The 11,540-nt window shown below is 31.0% G+C and overlaps 1 long non-coding RNA gene across 1 annotated transcript; it reads left to right on the top strand.

Annotated features, from left to right (window-relative positions):
• Positions 1 to 313: 313 nt before the first annotated feature.
• LOC134726819 (uncharacterized) lies at positions 314 to 1,804 on the top strand. Its single transcript, XR_010108648.1, has 3 exons — positions 314 to 452; positions 1,114 to 1,205; positions 1,683 to 1,804. It is a non-coding gene; the product is annotated as an uncharacterized LOC134726819 (long non-coding RNA).
• The last annotated feature ends 9,736 nt before the right edge of the window (positions 1,805 to 11,540 follow it).

Below are 11,540 nucleotides of genomic sequence, written 5' to 3'. Positions count from 1 at the left end.
AATCATTATCAGAAGGCAATATATGCATAACTGTAGAAGTATATATTTATAAAGAAAAGAATGAAAAAGAGTTTTGGGTTTCACAAAACAGTATAGTACTAACTATTGGTCACTATTTCAACTTGAGTTTTGCGTCACCGTGACGGTATGAGAAAAAGGGGGGGGGGGAGGTAAGTCGTTTGATACTAAATTTCTAGGGAATAAGAAATATAATTTATTAAATTCATTTCACATAACTTTAGTTTGATCATAAAGATAACATGTAAAGAAATTTAAAATAGTTGATAATCAACAATGATCGCGATTTCTTTCATTCATATTTTCGCGGGATTTGAACAGGAAGTTAGATTGCCCATGCGCATTATTCAAACACGCACCTTTCCTGTATTTGAAAAAGAACAACAAAGGACGAAGTCGAAAGAGAAACTTCCCGTTTATCACGTATATTTATGGTATGTAGATGTTTGCATGTGGCTATCACGGTTTGTTATATTTATGAATTGTGTTTAGAAACTCTGAATTGGTATCATTTTGCACAATTAGAGAAAATCATAACGTCAACATTGTATTCCAGAATACAGATCAGAACACATGAAAGGGCCATCATATATAATTTCCTCCAATTATACTATTTCTATTATAAAGAGCATTTAATGTGGAAAGCATATTTAGTTTCATTTTAAAATTTAGGTAAAGATTGTTACAATTGTTATGCTTAAAGATTGATATAAGAGAAAGGGGGGGGATAAGCAAGTGTTTACATTATTTTGCTCAGGTAAATTTCCCAACATGTTTGCTTTATACTATATATATGCGATTCTTTTAGTTTAACTTTAAGGCTTGGTAAACCACATACTTTTTGACGATCATATTAAACAATGAATTTCAACTGGACAACAAAGTATTGAATTTGAACGATCATGGAAAATTGATACTTTTATTGTTTTATTTTTACAAAAACAAGTCAGTCTGAGCCTTTACTGATCTTCAGGTGATCTCTAACTCTGTGTAATATGAGAAATGCATGTTTACATTAATGTGTACGTAACCTGGTTTTGAATGTTATAGCAGTCCTTTATCTGATATCATGAACATGTATTATTTATTTTACAGAAGCTTGTCAAACAGATCAATGGCTAAAAGGCATCAAGTGGAGCAAAATTAAAATTCAGTTTTGGGAATTCCAGTCTTTAAAATCATCAAAGGTAGGTTTTTTGTCTATAGCTATATACCATGTATACCATTTGTGTTCAAAGATAAATCTTTTGTTTATTCTAATTTTGTTTACCTTACATACAATATTATGTTTGTCTTTATATCTAAGCTACATGTATTCTAGTAAAGCTCTTTATTTTATGTTAATGGAATTGTGCAGTCATCAATAAAAAAAAACGTCTTACTTAGGTAAAGTGTTTTCATTGTTATCAATAACATAGTGAAACCCGCAGTCTTACAAAACTCAGGTTGAAGCTTCTTCATTAACAAAAAACTACTAATAGTAAACATTAAATTAATGTATATATTTTTATTAATGATTATCTTATTACAATATGTGCTTGTCATTATGGTTTTATTTATTTTCAATGCTTCTAGAAACAAATTGAAAGTGGCTCAAATTTAAAATATCTTTTCATGACATACAATTTATATTTATTATATATATATAATCTGATTTTTTCCAGAGTTTAAATATACTGCAAGAGTAAAAAGATGTCACTTGGAAATACATATGTGATAAAGACCTCTCCTGCTTAAAATTTACTGCTGAAAGATCCCGAGGTGGTGGAAGAATGATGACATGCAATAAGGACAAAAAGAGACAAATATAACAAATGAATTTATAAAATAAATCTTGTATCAAAAGAAATATCATTGTATTACTATTTTTGATATTATTGTTCCTGAGTAAATAAGTATTAATGTAATGGTTTATGAGGGTAATATATACATTTATATAACATATATATGTATATATAATCAAGGACCTTTGTTTTTTGTGGATAGTTGTCTGGTTAGCAGTCATGCAGCATCTTCTTATTTTCGTAAATATTGCGATCATCCTGAACACAGATTGGATCTAATAATGTCTTCACTCTTCCTAGATATATATACTACTTTCAAGAAGTTTTAACATTGGTTGGTCGTTTAATAAAAACTACTTTGAACTTGTGAGAATTGTTTAGAACTATTCAACATCTTCTTTCCTTTCTGTGGTGTCAGAGAATAAAGTGCATGTCTTAGTTTTTATGCAAACTGTGCAAATTCATTGAATGATTTGTCTTTTTATAGCTATTCACAACAAGAAAAACTACAAGTAAGAATATATCAAAAATGATAGGTGTCCACTTATAAATCAAATAGATAATTATGTCTATAGTTATCGTTAAATACAAGTGGACACACACAATCATTTCAGCTATTCCTTCTGCCAACAGGATTTTAAAATATGACATTTATGGTTTAGATTTTTGACTTTGTACAAGCACCAAATGTTGTTTAAAGTAACAGTTGATGTATTTATTTAGATGTCTTCCATTTAACTTATCTATTTTGTTTATATGTGTATTGGTGAGAGGGAAAAACATTAAAAAAAACATGTACACCCACACTGCCTGTTTACCATCTAACAACAGCAAAAATTTGGAAAGCAGGTAAAAAATGTGGTGTTTGTAGCTTTATAATATATTTCATTATTATACTTTCAACTACTATTCAACCTTGAATCAACGTTGAATGGATGTTGAAACTTCAACGTTGAAATGACAACGTTAATTCCAATTTTCAAAATCAAACATCAATTTGACATTGTTTCAACGTTGTGAAACAACCTTGTTTCAATGTTGAATCAACGTTGAGTGCCTGCTGGGACGTTTCCATATGATTTCACTAAATATGTTTAGTATAAAACTGCTCTGTCTGCTTATTTATAGTACCAGGAAGTACATTCCTTTCTCTGATTGAATAACATATTCTGAAATGGTAGATGCAACAAAAAAATACTTAGATGGGGTATGGTTTTCTATCTTTCAGAATAAGCCGAGTGATAAAATCACAAAGACATTTTAAAATGCCATGCAAAATAAATCGTTTCTCTGTTTGTCATGTACTTGGGCAATCTATTTGTATTTTTACAAGATCAAAATGCATTAGATTGTAAAGTTCAGTTACACTATATGTATTGTTTTAGTTCATGTATGACATATTTGACTCGAATTCTTCTTACTACACAATATATTAAAATATGTTTGTATCTCGATTAATTTATGGTGCAGTAAAGTAATAGATTATAACATTGACTTCTGCGAAAAAAAAACAATTATGTATCCAAGTTAGGTGATATTCTTAGCGAATAAGTTAATGGGAGGTTAATATTCTAAAAAAAAGTATAAGGTGCAAAGTTGAGACGACTGTTGCTGGAGAATAACTACACTATTCATGATAGGTTTAGGAAGTTTCCTTATAAGCAGACAGTCTCAACGCAAAACTATAGAGACTTCTGGAAAACACTATATTTGAACTCGAGTCCACCCAAATATTAAATTGGCTAAATTATTTGTCAAAATACGTAAGAATGTTAGCGTTGTCATTAGTCAGTTAGTAAAAGGAACATGGACTAAACTAACGTTTTCTTTGATGAGACTATATGATTATAACCAAGATAAATTATGTATTTCTTATATTAATGAATTGATGTAAATAGGACATGCTGTATACCCACTGCATCGATGAGATACTCATTTTGTGCATGCCATGCTACGTAGCATCCTTATTTTTTATTTTATTTATTTTATGCAACTATATGTGTTATTTTGTATGAATGATTGATTGAATGTTCAAATCGTCAATTCAAGTGACTATTTGAAACAAAATTGAATAAGTATTTGTACTTTGAAATTACTTATTATATGTTAATGAAGATGTCGTCAATGAGGACGATATTCAAAACAGTCTGTTATTTTATTACATTTGAATCAACAGCGACAAAGGATTGTCGATGCATTATTAAGAAGTGAATGATTAAGGTTGGTAAGTATAGTATACAGAACAAGATAGAATGAAGTACTTCCTAGATGTCATGTGTCATTACTGAGGATGCACGTTTCGTCTTAAAAAGACACATCAGTGACCATCGAATAAAAAAAGTTAAAAATTCAAATACGTGGAAAGTTGAAGGGCATTGCGGTCAATGACCATGATGGTACCGAGATGTTTTCCACAATGCAGCTTATGTAATATATTTCTGGAATAGAACAACCTTCGTATTTCGAAAAATTACTACTACACATAAAACAAATGAAAAACTGTAAAACTCAATAGAGTAGTTATGTCTTTGAAACCAATGACAATGCATACTTCAATTGTATTATTTTATTATATATGATGTTTACATTGAAACAAGAAAGATGTATTCATTCTTTGGATTCCACATTTATGTCAACTATACGTAAGATACATCTTGATAATGATGAATTAGAAAATATTTTTTTACGGAATTCCACAAATTTAAGTAAAAAACCTGATTCTAATGAAATCCGTTTTAACGACAATTTTGACATCATACTTGGACGTTGACAAATATTTTGAAGGGTTAAATTCCACGTTCTACTAGCCCGTAACTTAGAAAGCCACCATTTTAAATCCGATTCTTTCATTTGCATGTAATTTCTCACAAAATAAACACAAAAGTCACATATTGAGCCTCAAAACTACTTTTTGTCAACTTAGAAACCATTCTAAAGCGTACAAAAGGCTATGCTATGCGTCGCTAGGTAAACCGATTAAGATTTTAGATCTGATGGACAATATGTCATAAAGCAAATGTTAAGTATACTAATATGCTTGTTCTCTATTGTAATTCGATGTTTAGTCTGACATAGTTTATTTAAAGAATCAAATCATCTTTTGATATCATTATTACAAATTAAAAAATGATTGGCAGAATTTATTTGCCTTGTACAGGTGTGCAACTTATGTTAACCCTTTATAATATACGTAGTTACTCGTACAAGATAAATTATAAACTAATAAATAAACTCATCATAGATACCAGGACTAAATTTAGTATATACGCCAGACGCGCGTTTCGTCTGCTAAAGACTCATCAGTGACGTATAAATGTAAGAACATGAACAAGTATTATGCTAAGTAAGCAACTCAAGCTTGGTCAAAATAGATTATCATCAACTGAATTGGCCAGCTTAAACCTAATAGAAACATACGAACACTTTTTTTCAAAATATGTTGTGAAATATTACTTTTAACGCTCAAAATTATAAAGTATCGCAGCAAACTTAATAAACTAATTTTTTCAGTGAACCAACTGAGAATAAATTAAGAAAATTGAAGGATAGGTAGATGTGTATAGATTTGAATTGTTTTACAAATATTTCACTTGAAATATGAAACGTTGTTGAGAATAACTCAAATGGCGCCTTTATAAGCAGGATACGAATACAATGGCGTAAGAGATTCAGAAATTGGTTTGCTTCCAAAGTCTGAATGGACTTATCTCCATACACAAATTACATATTCAACCTTGGTTCTGAAACTTTAAATTGCATGAAATGAATTTCCTAGTATCAACATTCTGACTTGGAATTTGTAATATCGAATAATGAACACTTGCTTCTTCTTTTTTGTGTAGATTTATCTATATGCCTTTTTGTGCGTCTTTGTTTAATATCGGTTAGTTTTTGTAGTGATTAAGATTAAAACACAATGTTCACTGTTGTTCCCCTATTTGTGACATGCTTACCAATTATTTATGCTTGTATTGTTCACACATCAATATAACAGCTTTTGATGCGAATGTCATACAATTGAGAGTGAACTAGTTTTTAAAACCAGGTTTTAATCACCATTTTCTACATAAGACTTAATATCTTACTCTTATCAGACACAAACAATACAAGGACTCAGGTAATTATTCAGATGTAACTTTTGACAATTATTGTATCTTGATTATCACTTTTTGAGTTGCCTAGATACTCAAAAAAGCATTAACACATTATACAAACATTTAGGAAACAAGATAATTGTTGAATTATTCAATTTATCCCAATTGAGATTAATGAGCATTGCAGTAAAACATTATTGTTCTTCTTATAGATATAAAATTAGATTTATCAATCAAGTCTGGCGTGTTATGCTCATCTCACAGTCCAATGAATTTGGAGAAATATTGCAATGATCGTCATAGGTTATTTTTTATATAATAAAATTTTCAAACATCAGTTAATGGCTTTTAACATTTAATTTGAAACCATTAATCATTCCGTATAAAGATGTAAAGAGTCTTAAGCGGTTGCACATCAGGCTATTGTGTATGTTTACGACCGTGGAAATGTTGTTTAAAATATTATATGTTTCAAACTAATGTGCCTAGAATGATGGATTTAATTTGCAGAGGGGAACTACATTGTATAAGATTGAATGTTAACCAGGAGCAAATTGTCATTTTTTTTTAATTTCTAGTCGACTATCCTGTTTTATATGATTTATATTAATCGGTGAATGACATCATAGTTTATGAAGTCCGAATACATGTACTAACTAGACCTGCAAATCCTTGAACATATGATTGAAATAATCCATGGTTAGTAAAGATAGCAAAATGTAGAATGTTAATGAAATTTATCATGTCAGCCTTCCTCAGTCCTATAAACAATTTATTTGGTGTTCCGTTTCCTTAGTTTTTATACAAAACTTCTCGATATAGCTGACCTATAGCTTTGAATCTATATAATTTGGCACACATCAGGTATATAAAGACAGATGTTCTGTCCATTCGTCTCAACTCGGCCGATTCCGTACCCTCATCTAACAAGGAGAGTAGCGGATTCTACCGAGGATTGCCGAATGATGTTCTGTCATCAATTAATCAATATTTCGGGGAGTGCTTACATCTCATACATATCCCAGTGAACTTGATAATAAGAATAGTTACAACCAAAACTAAAAGTAAATCGAAAAAGAATATGAAGGTCTGTTTCACATCTTGATCTTTCCTCCTTAATCAACACTGGAAGACGTTTTAAAACTATTACTCAAGATGTCTGTGATAAATAAAATTTTCCAAATTCTGACTTTTCATTTCTAGGCAAAATAACACTCTGCTCTATCGTACAGACTTCATAAGCAGGATTATGCTCATTACTGCTCAAGAAGAGGTATGAGGAAAGACGAAATGACTTCTATAAAAAAAAAGTATAACGGTCATCATCACAATAAGAATTTATATTTCACCTTGGACTAGTTAAGAGTTTCTCATTCCTTCGCTTGGATTACCTGACTAGTGCCTGTGGGTTACTCATAAATTGGTCGGATTCGTTCTTGATGACAGACTTTTGATTGTTCATTTTCAATTTGTTCTTATTTTTATAAATTTAGGATGACAAAAATCATTGCATATTGCAGACACATTGGTCTGTATTTGATAAAAGACTTTTTTGTATTTTGGTTTTAGTTTTGAAATTCTATATCTTAATAAAATTTCAGTTTTTTGACAAACGATCTTTTATGTATTGGTTATCGGAAATATTTAGCACTACGAACAAATATAGATACATTGATTTATATTGCTATTTTATATAGTTGAATCGACAACGATTAATAGTGCATTTTGAAAGTACTTTAAACAAGTAATGTCAAGAACCATTACCGTTCGTAACTATTCCTAGCTTTTCCCACTATCATGCTTAATAAGATCCAAACATTGACTTATCATTAAAGTTCAGCTAAGTATTCAATTATATGCTGCAAGTTATATTTAAGTACAATTGTCATCGCCCACATCTAATGTTTTAAAGTCATTAATAATCTGCAATGGCAATATCAACAAATCAAATTGTAGCGAGTAAAATCAGTTTTGTTTTTGTATTGCACTTTGAAGAATTGCAGTCAGTCATAGTTTCATTACAAATCTAGTAACATTGTTTTCACAAAGGATTGTATAATATAAATAGTCATTGTAAAACTAAGCTAGGTGTTTAAAATAAAATGAACAATCTCTACTACAATTATAGTAAAAGGAGAGACCGACGTCAAATTCTGAAAAATATCCACATTCGGGGACCGTTATCGATTCGTTTTTATACGCTTTAGTGCATGCTCAATTGACGTACTCCCCGCATAATTTAACCCAATACATCAATCATATAGGGCAATTTTGTAGATAAAAAGTTACACCATTCCATGCCCTGTAATTTTCCACATGAATTATATTACCAATAATTAACAAGTTATGGGTAGATTCCGATTCCAATAATATATGTCACAAAATTTTCTCATAACTGCAACATAATGTTTACCAGACGCACAACTAAACGTTTTATTCAGAGTTTGTTATAAACACACCCGAACTTCATCATTATACAGGGATTAACTGTGCACCTCATTATCAGCGTGATATCGTGGGCCCATGACTAAATAAATCAATGACCAATAGACAATACGAATTCTACAAATCCATGCTAAATATCAAGCGTAGGTTCCTTAATTCAGTCATGGGCCCACGATATTGCATGTATGGTGTTATACAATGTATCTATAAACGTTTTGCGCCCAAAGTGTTATCCACGATCTACCCTCATCGGGAACATGCAAAGTAAAATATTGGAATGCAAAACATTATGGTTTCCTATAGCTCAATCAGTAATCAACTCAATTTAAGGGAATTATCACCCCAATGATTTATAAAGATAATCTTGTTGATAAGATATACCCACTTGGCATTTAGAAAAAAATGGCAACATAACAGAAGAAGTCACTGGGACGTTTTATTGGTATGTATAGGATATTCATAACAAAACTTTTTTTAAATGGTATTTTAAACTAGAATTGCCGTTGCAAGCAATAGCGGATGTCACCCTTCCCCCTATTGCCACTAAGCAGCAGCCATTTCAAAATGGTTTAACAGTGAATGCACATGTATGCATGACAATACATCTTTCTGTAAATTTTCAGTATACTCAGAGCATTTAAAAAAAAATTACATTTCTGCTGTTTCCATGGTAACATGATTGTCAAAATCATTTAAAACCTGTATATAGCGGACAACTATATTGTATAAAAATTTGATGCTTTTAAGTTGAAGCATACTACAATTATTCACCAAACCCTGAAGTTTTTTGGTCATTTTGGCCTTTTTGTATTGTTTCCATGGTAACGGCAACCATTTTGGAATTCCAACGTCAAATTCCACATCTTCCAATGTTGTTCATCGTTATGCTGAAGTTTCAAAAAATTTGAAGCATTTTGATATTTTTGAAATTTTTGGCACGTCGTTTCCATGGCAACATAGAAGTTCCAATGATTGCCAAAATCATCTAATACCAGTATATGGCTGGCACCTACATTGTATTAAAATAGGATGGATCTGAGTTTAAGCATCTCCAAATTATTCACCAAAACCAAAACTGGAATTTTTCACAATTGTTTTGTTTTCATTGAAATGGCAGCCATTTCTTATGGTCTTAGACCCTACATCAACCCGAAATTTTGTGAACCTTATAGTGAACTATCATTAAGATTGGTTCCATTTCACTCCAAAAAACCTGCCAAACAAAATAGGTGGAAGTATAATAATAATAATAATAATACAGAAAAAGAAACAGAGGAATAGCAATATGTCACCCGACATTGTCGATTGGGTGACATAATTATTTTGCTCTATCATGTTTATTACGAACTATATCTGAGTCCATGAACGTCAGTTAAATCCCTAGTTTTATATCGAAAAACAATGACCCGAGTGTCATAGTTCTATCTAAATCAGTCTAGGCTATCATAGTAAAACGGACTTGATCTGTAAGTCCTTATATATAAATGCATAACAACGATAATTTATATATCTTGCTCGACAACATGATACGTATTTAGAACTAAGGATGTGACGTCTCAATTCGTGTCATGAATTATAATCACTTCACACACATGATTAAACAACGTACAATAGTTCTCAAAGGTACCAGGATTATAATTTAGTACGCCAGACGCGCGTTTCGTGTACATAACACTCATCAGTGATGCTCAGATCAACATAATTATAAAGCCAAACGTAAAATTCCACCATATAATATCTTGCTTATGTAGAAATCAGTAAAGAAGGGAAAATTGGATACCGTACAAAAACGCATGAACTCCAAAAAGGAGCGACTCACAATCGTGAATATTACACAATCGGCACGATAACAGATTATTGACTACTAGTATTACTGGTACTGAAAGTGTTAAAACGTGTGGTCCTATAACATAATGTATATTAAACCTAGGTATATATTGTTTTAGTTACTGGATGTTTTTTTGTGAAAGTGCACCATAATCATACCGCATTTTACAGTTTTATTTGTTGAACACATATATTGGACAGTAGATAGAAAAAAATATTATTGTTCCACATCTCATCAAAAAGAATTTAAAAAAGGGGATAATGTAACGTTGTGATCTTCCTATTTTCACATTGATTTTGTAATCGTTAAATAAGTTTGATGCCTATTACTCGTAGTTACTAATGAAAAGCTTTGTTTGAAAGTTGTGTTTGGATCATTATACAGGGTCTTGTATCTTACTGCAGCTATTTAACTTCATTAACCTTCTAAAGTAATGATTTCAAGTAACTGACTTCGATTTCCGTATTATAAAGGAATCATTTTTGGTTTGCATATTGATTCTCTAAAATATACCAATAACTGTTGAATAATTCCGAAAGATTTGTACTAATGAGTTATACATATACATTAACAAAGATCTGTCGAAGAACTTTATTACCACATTACTCTCCTATGCATTCTTTGGAATGAACAATCGTAGTTCGTCATTTAGAGTTAGTAGAAATTGAGTCAATTCATATCCCATCAAATAGTAATTTCCGAATTAGTTTTTGGTTGGGTTCGTGATGTTATTCTTTAGTTTCTATGTTGTGTCGTTTGTAGTATTGCTTGTCTGTTTGTCTTTTTCCTTATCAGACATGACGTTGCCAGTTTCTTTTCGATTAATAAGTTTGCATGTCCCTCTGGTATCTTTCGTCCCTCATTTAAAGATAATTTGACTTCAAGTTTGATAAGTGTTATCCTGTATAGTGTTTTCGTGTTATTGGATTCAGGGTAAGACATACAGACAGAACAGTTTAAACCCCCAAAGCCAAAACGTACCATATATAATGAACTCATATTACCAAGTCAGAAATATGAAACCTGTTTTCATTCGTTGGAAGGATTTTTGTTTTACATTTGAAAAGAATTAGCTTAACCCCGTTGCATTTTTGCAGGACCCTATTGTGTTTGTTAGTCTTGTATGATTTGAACATTTAATTCATTTATGTGTTTTGGAGTAGTTTATTATTGCATTATAATTATCCATTATCATGAAACTGCTACACATTTTTTTATAACGGTCCAACTAAAGCACGCATTCGGGTGCGGGATAATATCGGTTTGTTAAAGACCAGCTGTTGGGGCATTTCGGATCTTTTTTTTTATATTTTTGGTCGGATTTATTTCTTGTTTTTTTGGACTATTCTTCATTTACATTATCAGCATTAC

Source organism: Mytilus trossulus, chromosome 7 (genome assembly GCF_036588685.1).
Source record: "Mytilus trossulus isolate FHL-02 chromosome 7, PNRI_Mtr1.1.1.hap1, whole genome shotgun sequence".
Lineage (NCBI taxonomy): Eukaryota > Metazoa > Mollusca > Bivalvia > Mytilida > Mytilidae > Mytilus > Mytilus trossulus.
This window is presented reverse-complemented; position numbering and strand designations above follow the sequence as displayed.